Genomic DNA, 25,279 nt, shown 5'->3' with positions numbered 1-25,279 from the left:
CAGGAAGCGAGCGGAGTGGTGTAGTCTCCGCGGAGTCGCAGAAGCCCCTCCCTTGATGCGGATTTCCGCGTGAATTTCTCGAATGACTAGAATTTCACCCACGGCTTTCACGCGAGAATGAAGCGAGTGAACTCAAATGTTCAAGCGTCCAACTACGCGCGTTTTTGCCGCCTCTTCCGCGGCTGGTGTGAACCTACAGTTAAAGGTCCAGAGCCTTGCAGAGTTTAGCTCCAACCCTAATCAAACTTACCCACCTGTGATTTTCTAGTGTTTATGAAGACCTTGGCTATGTCTCAATCAGCTCCCTTGTTTAGTTACCAGGGCACTGATCAGGAAGTTGGACATTTTAAGGGGTGCATCAAACGCAAAATCTTCCAGTGCACTGGAACGTTTGGGACCTAAAAATTGCAACGCAATCCCTAGTGTTGTTGTTCTCGAGACCGGTCTCGGTCTCAATACCACTATTTTAAGGTCTTGGTCTCATCTTGGAATCGACCGAATTTTTACTCAGTCTTGTCTTGGTCTCAGACAAAGAGGACTCAGAATTTTATTTCAAGACCGGTCAAGACCACAACTGATGGCACATCACAAATGTATTTTTATCATTAATTTTATGCAGTTTATTCAGGTTTGGCATATGATGTTGGCATTGTTTAAGTTTCTCCCAATGACAATTTTTCTAATTTTATTACTAAAAACACTTGCATTGTGTTAAGTGGATGGCACGCCATGGAAAGACAGTTCAGAATAAATGGATAAGTTTATTTCAGCTCTTTAGTGTTTGTTCACTTTTATTTGCTTATAGACAAAGATAAATTCCCACATATCTGCAATGCCTTTGATTATTTTATCAACTTCTCTGATGGCATACACACACACACGCACACGCGCACGCACGCACGCACGCACGCACGCACAGACAAGAAGTGCCTAATCATATGCATATTAGAGGTCTACACGGGTCCAAAAATTCCTACCCGAACCCGATCAGACCCGGAAATGTGCTACACTGAACCGATCCGGACCCGTCTGTTGTTTTGAAAGCTGGACCCGGAACCGACCCGGACCCGTCTATTATTTAAAAGCTGGACCCGGATCCGACGCGGACCCGTCTATTATTTAAAAGCTGGAACCGAACCCGTCCGGGAAGACACAGACCCGACCGGCATATATTCTTTAGCTAAATGTTATTAATAAGTCAATAAACAAGTAGCGAAAATTAAACTTTTTGTCTTACCCATAACGTTAGAAGTTAATCTTCTCCCTCCTTGTACCTGACTGTGTGTGATGCACAATCCTTATTTCCAAGAAAGTTCCATCCATGTTATTCCTCTCTTGACGATTGAAATGTTTAATGCTTATTCCAGCTTTAAAAGTCCACTTTGTCAACTTGCTTAATAATGTTTGCCTATTTGGATTATAATAACGATTGCTCGTTCAGTGTCATAGCTGCTTTCGTTAGCTTTACTTTGCTATCATCTCTGTGCTCTTTGAGCAGAGTCGCGAAAACTTTAGATATAACAGCAAGACGGTCAATTTATAATATTATTATAAAAATTATAGAAGTCACGTCAGTGCAAAATGCGCGGTACGGCGGAATAGGTCCCGCCTTCTAAATAAAATAGCCAATTGTCAAAGGTAAAGTCATTGCGTCTCACTGCAGAAACTCCTGACTGGTAGCCAGATAAACATTACAAGAGCGCATGCGCGTTAGCTGCCTGGTTGGAGCAACCAAATATAAACTTTTTAACGCAACTTTAGCGTCATAGAAAAAATGTATGCGACAGTTCATCTAAGCTTTTGTTGCTGGAGAAATATTTTATTTAAATGTGAGTGTGTGTTCTCCGAGTCCGATCGACCTCGGGTATTACCCACAATGTTAAACAGACCCGGACCCGAAGTAATAGATTGAGACCCGACCCGGACCCGGCTGATCATTTAAAATATAGACCCGAACCCGTACGGGTCCCGGGTCAGGTCCCGGGTCTCGGGTCTTCCGTGTAGACCTCTATGCATATTCCACATTTTATAAGTGTTTTAATGCAGTGACTTGCAACAGAGTCCTGCACGGGTCCATTTTTGGAGACCCGTGTCCGTCCGTACCCGCAAAGTTCAGCACCAGATCCGACCCGTCACCCGTGATAATATCAAAATTAAATCCGCACCCGCCCGGACCCGTTAATATTTGGCCCATTGCCCGACCCGTACCCGCATAAATCACACACGCTAAAATCATTCCAATTAAAGTGCTTTATTTTTTATCTCGTACCTCTCTCAACATCACAACAGCGTCATGAATAGGATAATGAAACAGGCTAAAGTGCGCTCTTTTTTGTGCCATTTAAGTAGCCTATCGGCACAAATGGAACCTGATAACCATACAGAAATAGACATATTAATAAAAAAACAAGAAAAAGAGCAACCTACCTACACAACCCCTGCTGTGCTCCTAAGCCTCGTCTCGAAATGCTTTCTAAGAGAAGACGTTCAGCTTCCGGCTATCAACAGCAAAACTTTATGCCAGAGTCCTGCAACGCTCGCTCCAACTAGGCTACGAGAAGAATCAACAAACTGGTCGCGCACTGTTGTAGTGGTGGTGACGTGATGGGTCAAATGTAATATGTTCCGCGTGTAATGGTAATTAGGGCGTGCACACCAAAGCTTTTACCCCCGCGGCCGTTTTTCAAATAAGCCGGCGGTCAGCGGTGTTTCCGCCCTCGGCGGTGTTTCCGCGCTTGGCGCTGAGCCTCGAGAGTTGAAAGAGAGTTTGGGAAATGCTCCGCTCGTCAATGTCAGTTGTCAGTTGTCACACGGCCGTCCAATCACAGTGGAGAAAGGGCGGGACAAGTATCACAACAACCAAGTGGCTCACAGCTTAAGTATCACAGTTAAAAAGCGCTTGGCTGAAAAAACAGTCGTGTTTCAAAGTTTGGTGTGCACATCCTTAGACATACAAATTTTGCACATATTTTCATTTGCACTACTACCCGCCCGCGCGGAGTTAATTATCCGCCCGCGGCCCCGCCCGTGAATTTTAGGAATGTCACAATCCACCCGTTTGAGACACTTTTATGCGGGTACCCGTGGGTACCCGACCCGTTGCAGGACTCTGACTTGCAATGGTCTTGGTCTCGACCCTTTAAAGTCTTGGTCTTGTCTCGGTCTCGGCCTGTCTTTGTCTTGGTCATGACTTGGTCTCGGTTTAGGTGGTCTTGAATACAACACTAGCAATCCCACAATGCAACGCAAAAACCAGTGAGCATCGACAGTCCATGGGTGCATCCCAATTCAGGGGCTGCGACAAAGGCTGTCCCAATTCGATGGCTCCTTCACATGCAAGCCTCTTAATGTGGCCTTTTTTTCCCTAAAACCAAGGATCCATAGATGTATCTTTCACAGCCTTGGCTATCCCAAGATTCAATGAGCGCCTTGGGTATTTTGAAATAAACATTCAAAACTGTAGTTGAATAAGTGTATATTTTTTATTAATAACAGTTTTATAATATAATAGTTTAACTATTATAAATGATGTTTTAATGAATTAATATTATTGCTGCAATATTGGCACCTCGAATTGGGATGCACCCACTATGTTCCCTTACCGGAAATCACATGACCTTTTCTGAAGCTCTCCAACCAAAAAAGCCAACTTAAAAACTTGAAATGCAACAGAACTTTTATAAAGACAAACGTTTATTTTAGTTTTATTATAAACACACATTGCTAGACAAGAAGGGAAGACAATCTACTTCATATTTAAATGTAATATTCTTCTAAATGTATGCATGGATATGTAAAAGAATAATAAAAGTGTTTTTATAATATACTTTATGTCTTTTACAAGAATTTGGAGCTATCGTTTTACAGACTGCCAAAAAACACCGAAAGGAGAAGTAAATTGATCATTCATTCCACATGTGGGTTGACAAGTTGCTAGGGTCAGTATCAAGCAAAGGTTTTCCTTTCTACTTAAACGTATTTTTTCAAGTATTTGTATTTTATCCGTGTTTTTCTTTGGAAAACATACGTTACAAAGCATATTATCATGATTTTTACTCTATTACATTTCATAAATAATACGTTTTTGTTTTACATTTAATATTTAAGTACATTAACGTACTTTTACTCAAGTAAAAGTACACAATTTAAATGTAATTAGTTATTAAATAAATTTTTATATGCAATATTAAAGAATACACAGTATGATTCTATGCTTTATGTAGTAAAATAATGTTTTTCCCAATACAAACACCCTAATAAAGCACAGATGCTTGGAAAATGTAACTAATGTAACCAAGTATTGTCCACCTCTGCTATCAAGTCCAACTAAATTCAATTTAAGCTGAAAATTGTCAGTTTTACTGGCATTTTCGCAGCAGCCGTTATGAGAACCAGCCATTTTGTTGAACGTTTGCCACTCAACAGGTCGAGTTCTGGTCTGGTCACGTGGAAACGTGACGTCAATAAAATACTTCCTAGGATTTTTTTTAACTTGTTATTGGCTTATTAATATTTTTAATTAAAACTTTTTTATTGGTTTAGAATTAGAACTTTGAGCTGTTTATATTTCACACAACAGAAAATAATTTACCACTAGACTTAGATTTATACATCAACATTTACTAAGTAACGTTAGCCTTTTCAGTAATGAACAGTTCACCGTCGTTGATTCTCCTTATAAACATCTTCATGTAAATGCATTTATTAGTATTTCAATTGTATCTATTTCATCTGCGATAAAATACGCGATCTCTGCCTCTGCTGACGTTTGTGTTGGACTAGACTGCGACATTGGTAAAGTGGCCGACTTTAAAGCTATTTTTTCACTCCTCCGCCTTCCGCCACCGTCTGCTCTCATCTACATTTTAGGCGAGGCAATCCGCATCTAAAACAGGCCTTATGTCTTCAATATCATTATATTTACAATTACAAATGATTAAACTAAATAGTGTGTTTGTGACATTATACGCCTTGGGTTGTCTTGTCTTATCTTAAAACTGAAAGTAAATGGGGTTTCCTCGCGGAAGGTGTGTATTCGTTAAAAAATAAGCAAATAAAATATTTAAAATCAATATTTAATGATCCTTACCTTACTTTGAAGTAAACAAGTTACCCATGTAAACGGTATACGTTAATGCACAGGCAACAGTTTTCCAGTCAACAGGTGAGGTTCTTGTGGGCCCGAAGCCCCGATAGTTCTAACTGTTTCTCACATCGTCTAAGATCAATTCGCAACGCTTTTTTAGAAAAAAACAATGATTTTTAAACTTTATAAACAGACGTAAACTAACAAATCGCCCACTCAATTGAGTTACGACGAGGCTGAATCTAGCTTCTTATTCGCAGCTTCTTGTTTACGCTTTTCGTTCCACCTTAAAAGACGCGACCGCTTCCGCGTTTGCGGTTTCTTTTTCAAGCACAGCTGTCAGTACCCGATCCGTGCCGCCTGTCTAATCTGTTTTGCGCATGCGCACAATTGTGCGCATGCGCAGAAGCTCAACTTGTTTTACGACAGTTTACGACCCTACCTGATCTGTTCTACGCATGCGCGACAACCGGAGTTTAAAAATAGTGAAGAAATGCGTCATATAAGAACACCGGCGAACATATGGAGGCTAAGGTAAGTGACGGAAATGTTCTTTCAAAAGTTTTTAATGCAGATACACAGGCGGCTTTATGCATAAACAACAAGGTCACTAAGACATAATATACAGTATTTCATATTATCATGTAGTAGTTAGCTAGACTAGCTGGCTGGTTAGGCTTACAATGACATGCAGTGTGTCCGGTTACCTAAAAACTTTTAGTGTTTAAACTAACATTTATTTGATGGTGTATATTGGCCCTGACTAGATTCGTGTGACATGTAAACCACAATCCTTGTTGATACCAGAGGTGGAAACTACTTAAGTATTTTACTTTCGACAAAAAAGTAAATGTTTAAGTATTCGTATTTTATCAGTGTTTTACTTTGGAAAACATACATTCCAAAGCATATTATCATAATTTTTACTCCACTACATTTCATAATTTCAAGTGTTTGGTTTCCCTACTGAAAATCCAGCTAAAACCAGCATAAGCTGGTAGCTGTTTTTTGCTGGTTTAAGCTGGTCAGGCTGGAAGACAGCTGACCCACCAGCTTTGCCAGGCTGGGAGGACAAGCTTAAACCAGCTACTGCCACCTTAAAGCTTATGCTGGTTTTAGCTGGATTTTCCAGTAGGGGTGTATTTTAATCTCTATCTGTTTATCTTATTTATGTTTATTGTTTCGTCATGTCATCTTTGTTTTAATCCCGTTCATTGTCTGTGCATGTCACATTAAAAATGTGCAATATAAATAAAGTTTATTTAATTTGATTTAGTCTTTCATCATTGTATCTGTGTGTTAACATTGTAGCAGCATATGGTGAGTGAAGATATCTTTTTTTTTTTTAGTCATTCGTATAAAGGACCAACATGGACCAGTAGTTATTTCATGCTGCCCTTCGGCAGTACCTACTAAGTGGGATGTCGATGTCGCGGTTGACTGGAAGAGAGTCATGCGGGTGGCCAACCACTTCGTTGTAGATGGTAAGTTAGTTGAGATAACATTGGACAGACAGACAGACCAATAAATCAATAAATTAATAAATCATCTATTTTTCAGACAATCATCTTTTGTATACTATTATTTTCTTTTCAGTGTTTTACATCTGCTCTTGGTTGTTTCCATTTAATGAATCTCGCACTGCATACTATTGTTTGCTTTGTGACAAATTAAATGTTATGTTTGTAGGTTTGTCCATGCTGATGGCTATGCAGCATAGTTAAAGCAGACCTGTCAGAAAACTTCTCTAAGGTGCTATGAATCCTATGACTAGTAAGTAGAACCTCAAACTAATACATTGCTGTTCAAAGGTTTAAGGTTGTGGTTTATTTATTTAAAATGCACCCATTTCATTGCTAAAAAACAACGTTATCTTGTGTATTTGGTATAATACAATGTGTTTGCATGGTTTCTAGTAAAAAAATATATATTTTCCACATACCGTACATTTTTGTAGGTTTAGATTTCCCTCCTTCCTCAAACGCATTGATTTTGTACAGAACTCATTGATTTAAAAAGCTCTGTGTCCCTAATTGACCAGCTAATCTGTACATTGTGACGCTCCTTACCATGTTTAAAAAAAATTGCTCGCAATGCTAACAGGAGTCAACTTACAGGCCAAAGTGGGAAGAATTATGATAATGTCGGTCTTGGCTACATCACCAATCCAAGGAAGTAAACTGTTGCCTACAATCCGTGTGTTTGTAGTCCAATAAAAGATATTTACATTGGAGGCAATAACTTGTGTCATCGTTTACTTTGCGGTTTATACCTTTAGCATATCGTTAACATTTACTAATACACACTTACACACCAAAGGAAATGCAAAAAAGTGAATCAGACCATAGTTGCACTTTAACAAAAACAGTTAAACAGTTTTTTAACAAAAACAGTTAAGAGTTTACTCCTAAACTCTACCAGTCTTAATTAAAAAAAACACCTCTTCTAAGCCAAGCATTCACATACACATCTTATGACCTTGTTCTCCAGTGATGAAATAAGAAGTGCACATAAGCTTTTGCTTGAAATAATATGAACCACAGTAATCCTCATCCTTCTAATTTTCCTTTCCTGTTTTTTTTCCCCATCAGGATACACATCCTAAAATTACTAGAGGTTACGGAAGCTCCTTTTTGGATCCAGCTTCATTTGTGAAGACTTCAGATGATGCCAACACTCACAGAGGCTTAAGACGATGGCAACAATAGATGGACATACAAAATTGCCAAATATAATATTGTAATTACTGCCCCAAAGCGCAAGTTTGCCGATTTTTAACCCACTTTATATTGTTACAAATACAATAGATGCTAACATTTGAACAGAAAATGTTTCCTCTTTATTCTTGAGTTAATTGTGCTGATTTATTCCCATTTTTTTATCCACAATTCTTTGCCAAAATGATGTTTTGCATCATCCAAATGGTTCATTTTCAAATTACAGACATTGTAACAACACAAAGTGGGTTGAAATTCTGCCAACTTACCCTATAATAATAATTGTCTTTTAACTGAACAGGACTTTAAACACATGACTTGTATTAACTTAGAGCTATTGTGAAATTAATATTGTTTTGTTTCCAGAACATTCTCCTCAGTGAGTCACTGTTACCTCAGACTGATTAAGGGATTTTTTGTAACCTTGAAACATGCATTGGTTTTATTATGGTAAAACTGCATATCTTATTTCAAACCAAGGTTTTGTAACCATGGTTCTACTACAGTAACATTATAGTAATGCTGGAGTGAAACTGTGATAACCATATTTTTTAAATCATGGTAAAGTTTGTGGTTACTAAAATGCACTTCTATATGCTGTTGTAAGAGCATGATTATTTTTTATTTATTAATAAACCATGGTTGATTTTATTTTAACTGTGGTTTTACTGCAAATTATGGTAAAAAAATTATAGATAACTTTTGCATGGGTACAGAAAAAAAGTGTAAACTGAAAGTCACGTTGGTTAAATGCATCTGAAATGTAAATGGATTTGTATATTTTTTCTGTTTACTGAAAACAATACATTTGTAGTTGCTATTGTATATTGTTGATTATTCTGTTGAAAGACATTTTGGTTAGAGTGATTTAACGATTATGAACCATTAGCCGCTGTATGTTAGCTGGGATGCGGTTTCGGATAATTGCCTTCATTTAAATATGTCTTTAAAAAAAGTCTTCATTTAAATATGTTTAAAAAGAGTCTTTATTAACTACACAAAAGTGTAGCCTACAAAAATACGCTGCCAGTTGTTATGCTTGGCCGTAAAGTGTTTCAACGCATGCGTGGTACCAATCGCACAGTGAAATGATGACGTTTTCTACTACGCAATTATGCGCATGCGCAAAACAGATTGGACAGGCGGCACGGATCGGGTACTGACCATTGTCATATACACTAGATGTCGCCTTGGGGTTCTGAGCATGCGTCAAAACCGCCACCATCTTAGAACAGGGGTCTTGTCATAGGAAGTATCTGGGTAAAGCTGCTATCTCCGCCTGTACTTCGAATTCATGGACGATGCCGGACTTTTGTGCTGCGTATGGATGTTAGGGCTACTAGCACTATGCATTACAGTTAGAAAAAGTCGATTTTCAAAATTTTAAAACTTTAATTATTTTTTTGGACTTAATGCTAAATACATGTCTGACTGTTTAAACGAACCAAATGAAAACGAAGAAAATCGCATTCATGACGATTTATGGTGATTTTATTTCCGTTACACCATTGCCTACAATGACGCTGATGCGGGATTTCCATTTCAAGATGGCGGCTCTGTTTGACGCATTCGGTCCAATGAACTGTCGTAGCCAAGGCGACATCTAGTGTACATATCTATGGTACTGACAACCGGGTACTGACAACAGCTCGTGCTGTTTTCTTCTTCTTCTTCTATTGACTTTTTATGGCGGATGGCAAACCAACTTATGGTGCATTTACCGCCACCAACTGGACTGGAGTGTGAAGCACTGGTAAGCATATGACATTCGCATAAAACTCGTGCTGTTTTGAGTGATCATGTTTCTTTTGATACTGTGAGAGTAGTCTCAGCCTCAGACGTCACGCCCACAAACTGTTGGCTTCAGTATTGAAGGTCTGGCCACGCGAGACTACTGTGAGAGTAATATACATTTGAAAATAAACAGAATAACAGATTTATGAAAGAAAACGGATAATCAGAATGTAAAGATACACTAAATATGTTGTAAATTTACATTGTTAAACGTGTCATCTTTGGATTGCATTAATGGATCATCCTAATATATTATGTCTTTGTGATGTTTGTGTGGGTGAGTGCGTGCGAGTGTGTGTGTGCGCGCGCTGGTGCGTGCTTGCAAATGCGTGTTTGTTTGAAGTTTGCAGATGACTCTAGAAATGATGAATCTATACAGAAGCTTAGAGAGCCTGTTGCTTCAAACTGTGGAGATGAGAGTAGATTTCCTGAAGAGCCCCTATCACCCCCTCTCAACATTTTCAAATTTACTGTGCCAGAAATTTTTTTCCACAAGACATCTTCACCTTAAGCAGTTACAGTAGCACATTTGCTACGACCTTGCTGTTTTAAAGTTCAGCATTGTATAGTGCAATATCCCACACTAGGGTTTAATAGGGTTAGCTGTGTAAATACACAGTACAATATACATTATATGCAGTTTTATATACAGTACTTATAGATATTTGTAAATAACTCTCTCACTTGCGAACTTCCCTAAACACAGCAGTGTTCCAGCAGTAGTGTGCAATCATACAACGTAAGCAATGACGTACATCCAAGAGAACGAGACTTAAGGGCGATTTATAGTCGTGCGTAGGTTCTACGCCGTAGCTACGGCGTAGGCTATCCGTAGCCTGTGCGTAGCTCTGCGTAGCCTGGCGCGCACCTCACAAAAATTTTAACAGCGCGTCAGTTCTACGCGGACCCCAAGCGCTGTGATTGGTCCACCAGAACCCCTCCCGTCAGGTAAAAAAACTGCGTCATAGGTATTTCCGTTTGCGACGGTGAAAACAAAGAATGGCCAAGTTGAGGAGTGATTTAACTCTAACTGCAACAAAAGTCGCTGTTTATTTACATCCATCATTGCTGGTCTTCTCAAATTATACACAACAAGTTGCTGTTTCTTCTTCGTTTGTGGCTTAACTTGCAAAGCTGCTTCTTCTTTGGCGTTCGTGCTGCAACTGTGGTTACACGCGTGGTTACTGCCTACCAGCGGCCTGCGCGCGTGTTTGCACGTCGACGCGGACGACGACGCAAAAGTATAAATGAAAACCGACGCGGAACCTACGCCGTCGCGGCTACGCCGTAGGACCTACGCACGACTATAACGAGCCCTTAAGGAAAGTTAGTGAGGGAAGGTCATAAAAACAGGTTTATCAAATATAAACAAAGAAAAAGATAATTTGGCTAAACGTTAAATTCCAGCTGAATATTTATGTATGAATGCATTATTCTGCCAGTTTTGTGTGAGTATGATCTAATGTTGAATGTTACTTTAGACGAGTAATGTATACTTAGGGACAGATTGCAGATTCGACTATCCTTCCCTACTCTGATAGAAAGAATAGGCAAAAGAGACTTTATTTCCATACCGTAAAACAACACATAGCCTACATACCATAACATACACACACACACACACACACCATTTGTAACAGACTTTGTATAGCACTGACTTTGACAACATACCTTGCAAACCGTATAAAATACATCCAGTAAGCAAGTAAAAAAAATGTTAATCAGAATCACAAACAACAATCCTGAGGTATTTACAAGACTTTCAGAACAGAATTGATGTGTTATACAGAGTTATTCCTCCTGCAGCATCATCAACCACTCACTGCAAAACCCTGATGAGTAAAAGCCTGGCATCTCTCCTTGTTTTCCTCTTCCAACATAGCCTAGAGGATTCACAAAAAAATTGAGACATTGATACATATGATAAATTACCTAAACAGTGTGCACTGCCATATGAATGATTATTCCTATTGCATTTTGCCTTGAACCTAGCTGTGATCACAATTTCATGTTTAATTTGCACACCTGGTAAGCAGTACTTGTAAACTTCATTGCAGTGTTGGCTGCAGTGTATACATTTTGTAAAATTACTGAGATGGCTCAAACTTTGTTCTCCATTGAAATGAGGAGCATAATAAAATAACATTACAAAGCAAAACATTCAAACATGTCAACAGTGAAATTGAATGGTGTGGTATGGCACCATTTAAACCTCTTTATCAAATAAAAGAAAATGCATACCATCAAGCCAGCAGAAGTGTGCCCTCTTTCGAAATGAGTATGTCATAACTGATAGTCAAGTAACTTACACAAAACGTGAAGACAGAAATAAGAGAAAGAAAGCGGAAGGCAGAGATAAAAGGTTCAAAGAACTGTTTAGTCAATTGTTATAGTAACCGGTGGAAATTAGCTCTTGAGCTAAAACCTGGTACCATGCATCTCTACAATGCATTAATGTTTATTGTACGCTGTCCCTGTTTCTCTAAATAAATATTTTTCTATATTTCTAAGAGAAGACACAATTCCTTGTGAAATATAAAACAATTTGGAATGGTTTTCAGGAATCTATTTTTAAGTAGGAAAAATTTCCCAAGAACAATAATTAAGTTTCCAAGTCATGTGTTTCATCTTTCAAAAAATACCAAATAATACATTTTCTTTATAATACATTACATTATTTTGAAGTTGATTTCCTTCGCTTTTGGTGCAATTGAGACAATATAAGAGTTAAGAGTTTACATTTTACTAAATTGCACAGATATTAAGCGTATTAAATGAATTAGAATCCTTTGTAATGTGGATACCCAAGTATTTTTTTTTTACTTTTTATTTATATATTCTTTTCTTTTACACCACAAAAACAACACAAACATGATCTGAGGCAATTAAAATAATAATAATAATAATAATAATAATAATAATAATAATAATACTGTACAACCATATAATAATATAAAGTAAAAAAAAAGATCAAAAAACACACATTTTTTCCAATTTATAAACCAGGTATTCTTTAACCATGTACCAACTCTGATTGAAAAGGTCAGTTTTCAGTTGTAATGATGCAGTCATTTTTTGCATCATGTAAATCTGTTTTACTCTATGTTATGTTAATCTATGTTTTAATCTTGGATACCCAAGTATTTAACAGTTTTTTATAGGAATATTGTAAAAGGTTGAATGAAGGGAATGGGTAATAATTCACAATTTTTAAAGGAACACGCCCACATTTTGGGAATTTCACTTCGGTGCTTCGCTTTCAGAGAATATAGTTCCCAGTATGTATACTGTTAAAAGATGGCTGTGTCTCATATGACCTTGTTATTAGTACACGGTGTGACTATACAAATCACAACACATAAATAGGAAAATGTTGGCGTTATTTTGTCACTTATTGGGAGCAGTATGCTAGCTGGAGCCATTCACTTCCAGTCTTTGAAGCTAAGCTTGACAAAGTTGCAGCACGCATGGAGATGAGAAAGGTACGTATGTACTTATCTAACTCTGTGGGATATGGTGAATAAGCTAAATTCCCAAAATGTGGGCGTGTTCCTTTAAGATTTAGATTAAATCCACACTCTAAAAAAACAAACGGTGCTATAGCACCAAAACTGTTGATTTGAATTGTAATCATAGAAGAACTGTTTTTGGTGCCATGTAGCACCGGTGAAGCACCTGTGTGGAACCATATAGGGGCCATATAGCACCACCATAGCACCACATTTGGTTCTGCATGGCACTATGTGGTTCTGCACCGGTGCTTCACCGGTGCTGTATGGCACTGGAGGCGGTTCTTCTGTGGTTGCGAGCGGGGAACCACTTTTGGTGCTATATAGCACCGTTTGTTTTTAGAGTGCAGATGCTCTAGAGAAAAGCTCTATAGTTTGAAGAATTTCTGGAACTTGGTTAACGTTTTCATGAATATACAGTATTGTTCAAAATAATAGCAGTACAATGTGACTAACCAGAATAATCAAGGTTTTTAGTGTATTTTTTGTTGCTGCGTGGCAAACAAGTTGCCGGTGGGTTCAGTGGATTCTCGGAGAGCAGATGAGACCCAGCGTTCATGATGTGCACGCTCTTGGGGCTGTGCAATTGGGCAATTAGTTGAATTAGTTGAAAGGGGTGTGTTCAAAAAAATAGCAGTGTGGCATTCAATCACTGAGGTCATCAATTTTGTGAAGAAACAGGTGTGAATCAGGTGGCCCCTATTTAAGGATGAAGCCAACACTTGTTGAACATGCATTTGAAAGCTGAGGAAAATGGGTCGTTCAAGACATTGTTCAGAAGAACAGCGTACTTTGATTAAAAAGTTGATTGGAGAGGGGAAAACCTATAAAGAGGTGCAAAAAATGATAGGCTGTTCAGCTAAAATGATCTCCAATGCCTTAAAATGGAGAGCAAAACCAGAGAGACGTGGAAGAAAACGGAAGACAACCATCAAAATGGATAGAAGAATAACCAGAATGGCAAAGGCTCAGCCAATGATCACCTCCAGGATGATCAAAGACAGTCTGGAGTTACCTGTAAGTACTGTGACAGTTAGAAGACATCTGTGTGAAGCTAATCTATTTTCAAGAATCCCCCGCAAAGTCCCTCTGTTAAAAAAAGGCATGTGCAGAAGACGTTACAATTTGCCAAAGAACACATCAACTAGCCTAAAGAGAAATGGAGGAACATTTTGTGGACTGATGAGAGTAAAATTGTTCTTTTTGGGTCCAAGGGCCACAGGCAGTTTGTGAGACGACCCCCAAACTCTGAATTCAAGCCACAGTACACAGTGAAGACAGTGAAGCATGGAGGTGCAAGCATCATGATATGGGCATGTTTCTCCTACTATGGTGTTGGGCCTATTTATCGCATACCAGGGATCATGGATCAGTTTGCATATGTTAAAATATTTGAAGAGGTCATGTTGCCCTATGCTGAAGAGGACATGCCCTTGAAATGGTTGTGTTAACAAGACAATGACCCAAAACACACTAGTAAACGGGCAAAGTCTTGGTTCCAAACCAACAAAATTAATGTTATGGAGTGGCCAGCCCAATCTCCAGACCTTAATCCAATTGAGAACTTATGGGGTGATATCGAAAATGCTGTTTCTGAAGCAAAACCAAGAAATGTGAATGAATTGTGGAATGTTGTTAAAGAATCATGGAGTGGAATAACAGCTGAGAGGTGCCACAAGTTGGTTGACTCCATGCCACACAGATGTCAAGCAGTTTTAAAAAACTGTGGTCATACAACTAAATATTAGTTTAGTGATTCACAGGATTGCTAAATCCCAGAAAAAAAAATGTTTGTACAAAATAGTTTTGAGTTTGTACAGTCAAAGGTAGACACTGCTTTTTTTTGAACACACCCCTTTCAACCAATTGCCCAACTGCACAGCCCCAAGAGCGTGCATGAATGCTGGGTCTTGTTTGTTTTCTGAGAATCTACTGAACCTACTGGTAACTTGTTTGCCATGTAGCAATAAAAATATACTAAAAACCTTGATTATTCTGGTTAGTCACATTGTACTGCTATTATTTTGAACAATACTGTAGTTGTGCCAGCTAGCTGGCTGAAGGGTTTTTCTAATACTATCAATTTTTCAAAATTTGAATTTTTTTTATACTTTTAACATTTCCGCAGCTGCAATAAAGAAACATTGTTTGATTCCTTTGTCAATTGAGAATCTTGGTGATGTACCCACACTGTAAAAAAATCTGTAGAAATTACAGTATTACTGGGTATTACTGGCAACTAGCTGCCAGTAACTTACAGTAGATTTTACATTTATGTTATTTACTGGCAACAGTTTGTTCAAAGTTAAATGAACATGAAACATTTTAAGTCTTTATCTTCTACAGTAAGTTACTGGCAAATAGCTGCATAATTACAGCAATTTTTTACAGTGGTAATATGCAAATGTCACATCAATTGTTCATAATACAACAGTAAAAACTGGATACAATGTCAATGCAGAGGCTATGACCGATACAGTACCTACAGTACATAATTTAACTGCCTAATTTAAATTTAAACACTTTGTTATAGCCTATAAAACATTTTGGATTAGGCCAAAACTCACCTCACACAGACAGCTGCATTAATATTCTGATGAAAAACATTGTCTGTCACTTCACAAGTTTTGTCTAACAAGAATCCACACTTGCTTTTTAACATGTCATACGTTTTTATGTTTTATTAACGTAGTTCCGGACGAGCACGTCAAATAAACCACTTAAGTACTGCCAGCTGTCTATAATCAGTAATCAACAGATACTCTAGTACCACCAGATGTCCTCAATCAGTAATCATCATATCTACCCAATCAGGACAAAGGTAAGCCATATATAAGTCACAGTTTGACTCTGCAAAGATCCTCTGCAGTCTTCAGAAGCTCTAGACCATGGGTCTCCAAACTTTTTGTTAGCAAGGGCTACCACAATGGATAAAATAATCTGGAGGGCAACTTTTTGATATAGTCTACTCAAAAATGTTTGTTTTACTTGTTAATATGTTTTAGTATTGTTTAAAATGTTAACATGCATAAACCAATCCAAGCTAATATAGAAAATATGTAATAAATAAATATTACAATTGTCTATTAATAGAATATGCTTAGACCCTTGCTCTAGAGTAGATGTTACAGTCTCCAGCACGGCCAGATCATGCTATGGATCATCAGCAACAGCCATTGGCAACGCATGGCAACCTCGCAGCGTGAGCATGGCTCCGCTAGCGGCTCAGATACAGGATCCTTCTCATTCTAATCATGTTCCGACTGGAAACTGTAGAGCGAGGCTGCCTTCGCTACCGGCACAGGCCCGGACACCCTATTTGCTTCCTCAGCTTCCTTCTTCCATTATTCGCCATTCCAAAGCGTGAGCATGTCTCCGCTAGTGGAACAGGCTTCTCCTTCTAATCCTGTCCTCCAGCCGTGGCCTGACCGAAAACTGTAGCGTGAAGCTGCCTCCGGTACAGGCCCGGACCCCCTATATTCTTCTCTTCCTCAGCTTCCTCCTTCCATTATTCGCCATTCCTAAGCGTGAGCATGTCTCCGCTAGTGGAACAGGCTTCTCCTTCTAATCCTGTCCTCTGGCTGTGGCCTAACCGAACACTGTAGCGTGAGGCTGCCTCCGCTACCGGTACAGGCCCAGACGCCCTATATTCTTCCCTTCCTCAGCTTCCTTCCATTATTCGCCATTCCTAAGCGTGAGCATGTCTCCGCTAGTGGAACAGGTTTCCCCTTCTAATCCTGTCCTCTGGCTGTGGCCTGACCGAACACTGTAGCGTGAGGCTGCCTCCGCTACCGGTACAGGCCCGAATGCCATATATTCTTCTCTTCCTCAGCTCCCTTCTTCTATTCTCCTGCCCCCCAAGCGAGAGCCTACCTCTGCTTGGTGGAATTTGTATAAAGTGTGTAGTACGTTTCCACCAGCAGGTGGTGCCATATCTAGGCTTTTCTAGTGCTTAGAAACAGTGAATCATTGTTGAAGCAATTAGATTCGAAGCTTCGCTTTACCATCAGTATTCATTGCCCGGCCTCGATCACAGTTTAAACCCGGCTACGTTGAAAGCCTCCCGTCCCAAAATACTATTTGTGACGACTAATGATGTCTGTTTAGTTTGTGAACGAATCATTATCTTGAACTGGTTCTTTAAGGCAAACAAGTTAAAACCGTTCCCCAATTCGGACTGAATCATTTTAAACATTTGTGTCTCCAAACAGCAACGATCCAGAAGTTACTCACTTTCAGACCTGCTCAACAGCCACCCCGACTCGAAATAAGACAATATTCCCGTGCATAATCTGTATTCACCATACATCTTGGGCATGCATGTAACGAATAGTAAGTGTTCAACATCAGTACGCTTCCATGCTGATACCATTTTGCATAAACTGAGGAGATGACTGACGGGCAAAATGTAAGTTTATTTAACATTAACATAAAATGTATAAAAAAATCGCACAATATCAGCCAGTGGTCTGTTATATTAAACAGGGTTTTCATTAAAACATGTAACAAGGTGTTAACCCTAATGGCACAGGTACACCTCGAAGACGTCTATTTGATGTCTGCGTTTACATCTGTAAGACGTATTTAGATTTTTTGCTCATTTGCACCGCGTCTCTGAGACGTTTCCTAAAAGATGTCATATCGACATGTTGAAGATGCTTGCAAGACGTTTTTTAATTTAGAATGAGCTGCTTTATATGCATTCTTAAACCTTTGTAAGATGTTTTACACACCAGATGTGTTCCAGATCTCCAGATCTTTAACAGACATCTTGCAAACGTACCTATCTGGGAAACGTCATACGTACACGCATTCAACTTACTGTCGTATAAAGATTATATTTTAGTTACTTAAACACGGCTTTTGATAAACGCTATCCAAGATTTTCTCTTCACTATTATAACATTGATCAAGTTGTAACCCTGATCAAAAACATCAGTCGTGGTGCTCGGCTGGCAAAGTAGGTATCACCTGTGCATTTAAAAGTGATGCTCAGTCATCTGGATTTATGGGATAGAGAATTTTTACTTGCCTGCAAAGATACCAGAGATTTTTTATATGCTTCTAGAAGCATTTGATGGGTTCTCCTTAACAACTTTGCAATTCCTACGTCGTTCACCTTTTAGATCATTTATTAAACATCTCGATCCCAGACTGCATTGGCTTGATGCTTAACCTGCAGCCACAACTTCATCCATCCATGATTTACAGCAGAACCGGACATGATAGCTTTTAAAAACAATATACAATTATCAACCTTGCGTGTGTGTATATATTGAGGTCGCGCACTTGCTCGTCCATGCATGCTTTGAATCTGTCATTCAGCGCCTGGAAGATCGTTTTCAAGTTTCATCTATCTTAATAACTTTTTCTTTATCTCTTAATAACCCCTTTTAACATTAAGCAAGTCCTGCATTTTATTTTCAAAACAAAAATTACGCAGTGGAGTCGCCGGTGTTGGATGTATGCTGCTGGTGTTTATAAGAGTGCCACCAGACCTAGTAGTGGTGCCCGTGTGTGCGCTGGCGGAGTGGATTTGACGCTGGTGATTTTGCTGTGTTCAGATTCAAACAATTTTGAGATCGTTACGAATACAAATACAAACTCCACTGCTCACCCCTAGTCCACATGCACTGACCATAAAACATAATACAATATACCATACAATACAAACTATACAAGTACACAAAACATTTATAATTTATAAATATCATTATTATCATTATTATTAACCAACATCAATTCAAAAGTCTGATCGACGTAGGTACTAGGATTTCTTAAAGCAACTAAATTTACACACAGCCAGCTATATTGTATACTCAATAAATTTCCTGCTGCAACAATTATGTTTTCCCTGCTCCCGCAGAAGTTTAGTTTTTCAACCGCCGCAGTGATGTTTCCTATGCTCTAACGGAGGGTCAGTTTTTTCCACTGCTGCGGTAGTGATGCTTGCTCTAACCGCTTCCACATCAAAAAAGCGCACCAAACTCTTATCAGCAAACCAACTCTAACCCGTTCGATTGTCGGAGCGGCTTAGCCATACGATCGCAGGGAGAATTGAAATATCTAAGGATGGTGCTAGAGCCCTCCAAATTTGTAATAACTTAACGTATTCAATTCTACATCAACAGGGGCTTACCCGTCCAATCCCAGCGAGTATTGAACTCCCGTCAGACGGCGCAAAAGCCCTCCCAATCTAAAATAACCAAACATTCACCTCGTTGTCAGCAAGGAATTACCATCTAATCGCAGCATGTATCGAACTCCCGTCGGACGCCGCAAATCCCTCCAAATCTAAAATAACCAAATGTTCATCTCATCGACAGCGGGGGCTTACCCGCCCGATCACAGTGAGTACTGAAGTCCCGTCAAATGCCATAAAAGTCCTCCAAATCTAAAATAACCAAACATCCATCTTGTCATCAGCGAGGGCTTACCCGTCCGATCGCAGTGAGTATTGAACTCCCGTCGGACGCCGCAAAGCCCTCCAAATCTAAAATAACCAAATGTATCAAAAATAACAAAAGGACACCAAGGCACTCTTCTTAATTATAAAACCACTTTAATAAAGATGCTAGTTCATAATGGAACTTAAAAATACCACCAACATGTTTCGGCCTACATCCAGGCCTTCAAATGTACCAAATGTACACCTTATAGTCAGCATGGGCTGAACCGCCTGATCACATTGAGTACTGAAGTCCTGCCAGACCCCGCAAAAGTCCACCAAATCGAAAATAACCAAACATCCACCTTGTCATCAGCGATGGCTTACCCGTCCGATCGCAGTGAGTATTGAACTCCCGTCGGACGCCGCAAAGCCCTCCAAATCTAAAATAACCAAATGTATCAAAAATAACAAAAGGACACCAAGGCACTCTTCTTAATTATAAAACCACTTTAATAAAGGTGCTAGTTCATAATGGAACTTAAAAATACCACCAACATGTTTTGGCCTACATCCAGGCCTTCAAATGTACCAAATGTACACCTTAAAGTCAGCAGGGGCTTAACCGCCTGATCACATTGAGTACTGAAGTCCTGCCAGACGCCGCAAAAGTCCACCAAATCAAAAATAATCAAACATCCACCTCGTCATCAGCGATGGCTTACCCGTCCGATCGCAGCGAGTATTGAACTCCCGTCGGACGGGTTCCGATCGCAGCGAGTATTGAACTCCCGTTGGATGCTGCAAAGCCTTTCTAATACAAATCGTCCACATCATCGACAAACGGGGTCTCACCCGTCCGATCGCAGCGAGTATTGAACTCCGGTCGGACGGGTTCTGATCGCAGCGAGTATTGAACTCCCGTCGGATGCCGCAAAGCCCTCCTGATATAAATTGCCTACCTTATCATCAGTGAGGGCTTACTCGTCCGATCGCAGCGAGTATTGAACTACCGTCGGATGCTGCAAGACCCTCCCAATATAATTCATTCACCCCATCATCAGTGAGGGCTTACTCGTCCGATCGCAGTGAGTATTGAACTCCCGTCGGACGAGTTCCGATCACAGCGAGTATTGAACTCCCGTCGGATGCCGCAAAGCTCTCCTGATATAAATTGCCTACCTTATCATCAGTGAGGGCTACTCGTCCGATCGCAGCGAGTATTGAACTCACGTCGGACGGGTTCCGATCACAGTGAGTATTGAACTCCCGTCGGATGCTGCAAGACCCTCCCAATATAATTCATTCACCCCATCATCAGTGAGGGCTTACTCGTCCGATCACAGCGAGTATTGAACTCCCGTCGGATGGCTCTGATTTCAGCGAGTATTGAACTCCCGTCGGAGGCCGCAAAAAGCCCTTCAAATATAAACCGTCCACATAATTTTCAACCGAGGCTTTCCTGTACAATCGCAGTGAGTATTGAACTTCCGTCAGACGGTTCCAATCGCAGCGAGTATTGAACTCCCATCGGATGCATAGCAAACACAGCCAACATCAGCCTCATCATTTCTATTTTTGGGGGGTACAGTTCCCGGCTGCTGTCTGAATAAGTTAATTTTGATTTTTGGGGGGATACTCTGCGTTCGGGCCCATTTCCGAGCTCAGAGCCCTCTCCCTGGACAGCACGCCAAATACGTTTACTAATTTAATCTAACCAACTTATTTGTAAGTGTGAACTCGTGAAATGATGTTTTATTAACGTAGTTCGGGAGGAGCACGTCAAATAAACCACTTAAGTACTGCCAGCTGTCTATAATCAGTAATCAACAGATACTCTAGTACCACCAGATGTCCTCAATCAGTAATCATCATATCTACCCAATCAGGACAAAGGTAAGCCATATATAAGTCACAGTTTGACTCTGCAAAGATCCTCTGCAGTCTTCAGAATCCCTCCACCACCCCATCACCTCTCACTCACCAGGTTAATTCCTAAACTGGGGGGGGGGATACTCTGCGTTCGGGCCCATTTCCGAGCTCAGAGCCCTCTCCCCGGACAGCACGCCAAATACGTTTACTAATTTAATCTAACCAACTTATTTGTAAGTGTGAACTCGTGAAAAGCTTAAGTATTACACAATAAAAGGCATTCCTGTGACATGCTGCAGAACTACTCTTAACATTTACTTCCTTTTTAAAGACAAAACGGAATAAGAATGTAAATAATGACTTCCTTTCAATAACAGAAACACAAGAAAACCCAGTCACTCTCTCCTTACAGCTTACTGTAAAAAGTTGGATCAACTTAAAAATAATTTTCAATAAAGTTTCCAAGTCTCCCCATTGTTGACTTTCTCAAATTATATAATTTACAATCCCATGTTGTTTAAATTTGTTCAGATAAAACCAGATTAAAAATCAGGGCATTTATACCCAAGTGCCAGCTGAGTCAAATTTACCTAATGCGTATATATTTGCTTGGGCATTTTCACATTGGTATTTTTTATGTTTTATTTTATTGTCATCTTATTTAAATTAGGAATAATATAACTAAACCAATTAGTAATTAAATAGGTGAAACTGTTTGCATGAATTTGTTGTTGCATCACACACACATTACGCAACGCAGTTAATTATTACTGTTCCTTATTGTCCATTTATGGTATTTTAGTATTCGCACTTTAGCCCATATTCACTGTTGAGAAAACTGATTACTCTGGCCTGCTTTCAATGTAAAACAGGACAAAAACATAGTTGATAACATACTCATTTCATGACTTTACACACATTACTTCGTGAATATAGTGTTTATATAGAAAAATGTTTACAAAAATAATTAAAACAGTAATTGTGTGGGTAAATTTTACCTGCTGGCGGTTTAAGGTATACAATGAGCCCTGGCGCTTCTAATGTAAAGTTGTTCCCCCATGATTACGAGCCAGTAAACCACTTGCTATAAGCACCATTTTTAGGAGTGTGTTACGATCTTCGTTGGTATTCAGTTGTCCAGGAGATAATTGATGTAATAGTTGTGGTTTTTAAAAATAAAAGAGTTAAAAGTAAAATAATTAAGACAAACAACCATTTGAAAAACAAATAGGAGTTTTATATAGACAGGCTCAATTCATATCAAAAGGGGTAACAAAAACAGTGGAAGCAAACAAAAAAGCATCAGGAGATTTTAAATCCAAAATATTGAACATAAAGCCCTTTATTAAATCTGCTAAGCTAACAACAAAAGGTCAAATAAATGACAATAAAATACACAGCTGAAAAACAGGAGAAAATGTGCTACAAAAAGTAAAAGCAGGCACCCATTCCATACAGGCTTCCAGGTAAGCAGAGGAAAAGTTCTAATAATAAAAGGAATTTTTAATGGGCTTCAAACAGCAGCTCAGCAACTAACAAACTTTATTTAAATCAAACTCTTCAACTAGAGAACAGCATAACAGTGGTTTACAACCAGTAGCATACACTAGACTCTCTACTTTAAGCTCACTTCCCTCCTCAGGTAGTAAGCACATGCTGCGTCCAAAACCGCCTATACTATTCATTTCAATTTTATTTATATAGTGCTTTCCACAATTGTTAAATTGTTTCAAAGCAGCTTTAATAGATCCAGGAAAAAACATAGAAAAATCATAAAACATAAGCAGCAGAATACAGCGGTTAATAGATTAACCATACTAGCGAGCATAGTAATAATGTAACGTATATAAGAGGGTGCTAAGTTAAGCCAATGTCAGCAGACTCCCCAGGGGTTGAAAAAAACCCCTAGGACAAAAACCATGTGGGAAAAAGTCCTAGGAGGGGAAAAAACCTTCAGGAGTAGGAGCCAGACATAGAAGATTCTACAGAGGATATTATAAAATAGGTAAGATTTGTACAATTTATGGGGATTAAAACATAATATATATTGTGTATATATACACGGATAAGTATAGATTAGATGGGGGCAGCTGGTGATCGTTGGTCTGACATCGGCTGGGAATCACGTTGAAGGAATGCCAGTAGATCAGTGGCGTGATGACCTCCATGGCAGTCCGAACTGGTTCTGTTAGTCCCATTGTCCTCGGAATGAGAACAAGACAGGGAAAGAGAAACAAAATCCTATTAGCGTAGGGGCCGTTCACATGTAATGCAAGTGTCACACAATATTATGGTTTAATATCCGCTTGGTTCCAGACAGGATAACTATTGCGGCATATAAGTATCCGAGAGCCATGTGAGCGGCACAAGACCGGTGTTGTGATTGTTAATGAGTACGTTTACTTTCATTTTGTTATTAAATATTAAAGTGTTAAATGTTTCGGTTTCCGCCGCCTTCCTCTCCACTTACAAACTTCGTCAGGGTTTAACTACCGCCTTAACTAGGTCGTCCGAAAAATATATATATTTTGCTGCACAAAAGACCTTCAAGTGCATCTCGGAGAATAGTGCGGATGCGCGCCACACGGCCAAAATGAGATAAAGACGTGGTCCGTCATGTCTGGAGGATAGCCAGTTGATAAAATGCGTGTTCATGAGAACTATAAGTGGACTTATGTTTTGGGTTTATTAAGCCTGTTATTGTATTAGTCTATAGTTCTTGCAAATTTAAAGTAAGTTAGCTGGTGATTTTGTTGTTTGAGCAACCTGCTAGCTAGGTTGCACATGCCTGTTGATTAATTATAATTGTTGAGCGCTCTTGCTCACTTAGTTTATGTGCATTATATATATGCTACAGTAGTTACACTCCTTTAAGATAATGTAATTAATAGTGGGTAATAATCCGTTTTTAAAATTTTTGGGCCATCATCGTTTGCCAGAGGTTCTACAACATCTGCTTCAGTTTGTGTTTATTAACCCTTTAGTTTCACGCAGCTATTCCAGTTAGAGGTAAAAACATTTAATTCATTAATAATCTATTATGTGTTTATTTTCTGTCATAGTTTCTTCAAAATGAAGTTTTATTTAAGTGTTTTAAATAAAAATATTTAAACTTTCATCATGACGTGATTGCCACGCACCCCCCCTCTGCCCCGCCTAACCCTACCACCTTAACTAACAAATTTTCTGCAGGAAACCCTGCTTCGTATATTACCCAGAAGAGTTATGTGACTGCTTTTTCTGGACATGCTAACTATTACGGGATAAGTATATTTATTAGACAAATTATGTGAATGCTTTGTTAAAGAGAAATGTCTTTAGTTTAGACTTAAATTGATCGACTGTGTCTGATTCCCAAACGTTTTTTGGCAAATCATTTCAGAGCTTAGGGGCTAAGTAGGAAAAGGATACTTTTAATACTAATTAAGTAACCAGAATTTTCCTATATACTATATAGTAGGCGAAAAGCAGTAGGTAAGGCGAGTAGTATGTCCGAATATATATTATTCCAAAAAGAGTATGCAAAAAGTACCCGGATGACCTACTAATTCCAGTTAGATTTTGAACTGTGCATACGACGGACACTTCACTATCCCATGATGCCCCAGGAGAGGAGTTATCCAATGAAGAAGAGTAGGCGTCGTCAGTGATGCGGCTGTTTTCGCGCTGGTATGACATGACGACAACGTATGTCACGTGATGCATCAACATGGCGGATGTAGTACGTCTGAATCTCATTCATACTATACAGTATTTTCATAGTCCTCTCAGGCTCAAGAATTAGTTATAGATTAGAGATATAAGCCTACAACCACAAAATTTTAACTCCTAGGCATGAGTATAAATAGTAAATAAATGTTGTGTTACTTTATTGGCGGTTTTAGGGCAAAAAATTCTAGCAGCTTTTACAATT

At 39.1% G+C, this 25,279-nt stretch overlaps 1 protein-coding gene and 1 long non-coding RNA gene across 2 annotated transcripts in view; one reads left to right on the top strand and one right to left on the bottom strand.

The window, feature by feature from the left end:
- LOC129448625 (CD276 antigen-like) overlaps window positions 1–25,279 on the bottom strand; it is a 53,192-nt gene that overhangs the window by 21,234 nt on the left and 6,679 nt on the right. The window lies entirely within an intron of this gene.
- On the top strand, window positions 5,462–8,355 carry LOC129421775 (uncharacterized). The gene is made up of 4 exons (XR_012371618.1): window positions 5,462–5,620; window positions 6,436–6,570; window positions 6,776–6,859; window positions 7,678–8,355. It is a non-coding gene; the product is annotated as an uncharacterized lncRNA (long non-coding RNA).

The sequence above is a fragment of the Misgurnus anguillicaudatus genome, chromosome 10 (genome assembly GCF_027580225.2).
Source record: "Misgurnus anguillicaudatus chromosome 10, ASM2758022v2, whole genome shotgun sequence".
NCBI lineage: Eukaryota > Metazoa > Chordata > Actinopteri > Cypriniformes > Cobitidae > Misgurnus > Misgurnus anguillicaudatus.
This window is presented reverse-complemented; position numbering and strand designations above follow the sequence as displayed.